Genomic DNA, 629 nt, shown 5'->3' on the forward strand with positions numbered 1-629 from the left:
CTGCACATGGGCCAGCTCCACACAGGTCAAGGAGGCCCGGGGTTTGAACTGCGGACTTCCCATGTGGTAGAGGAACGCCCTAACCACTGGGCCAAGTCCATTTCCCATAAGTTTCTTTATTTAGTAATAAAAGAAAAAAAAATTCTTTCCTGGAAACTACCAGACTTTCCTTTATATCTTATAGCCCAGAACTGGATCACATGGCCACTTAGAGCTGCAAAAGAGGCTGGCAAAAGAGAATGGGGTTAGTGCTCACTTCAGCAGCATACATACTAAAATTGGAACTATACAGAGAAGATTATCATGGCCCCTGCACAAGGATGACATGCAAATTTGTGAAGCGTTCCGTATTTTTAAGGATGATGTATAATATGAGAAATTGTGGGAGAGGGAGGGAATAGGGCATATGGGGAGCCCTTATATTTTTATGTAACATTTATGTAACCTAAAGCTTCTTTTAAAATAATTTAAAAAGAGAATGGGGTTATTATGACTGGTTTAGACTTCGATAATTCATCCCCTAGGGATGAGGGAGAGACCTCCATTACATAAGCGCAAGAGCTCTCCACTCTCACCTAAGCAAAAAAAGGGTCCTCTTAGCAAGAAAGAAGTGGGCTCAATAGCAATTG

The 629-nt window shown here is 41.8% G+C and overlaps 1 non-coding gene across 1 annotated transcript; it reads left to right on the top strand.

The window, feature by feature from the left end:
- The first annotated feature begins 248 nt into the window (after nucleotides 1-248).
- On the top strand, nucleotides 249-355 carry LOC111760265 (U6 spliceosomal RNA). The gene has a single exon (XR_002794011.1). It is a non-coding gene; the product is annotated as a U6 spliceosomal RNA (small nuclear RNA).
- Nucleotides 356-629: the final 274 nt, after the last annotated feature.

This window comes from Dasypus novemcinctus, chromosome 8, assembly GCF_030445035.2.
Source record: "Dasypus novemcinctus isolate mDasNov1 chromosome 8, mDasNov1.1.hap2, whole genome shotgun sequence".
In the NCBI taxonomy this organism is placed as follows: domain Eukaryota; kingdom Metazoa; phylum Chordata; class Mammalia; order Cingulata; family Dasypodidae; genus Dasypus; species Dasypus novemcinctus.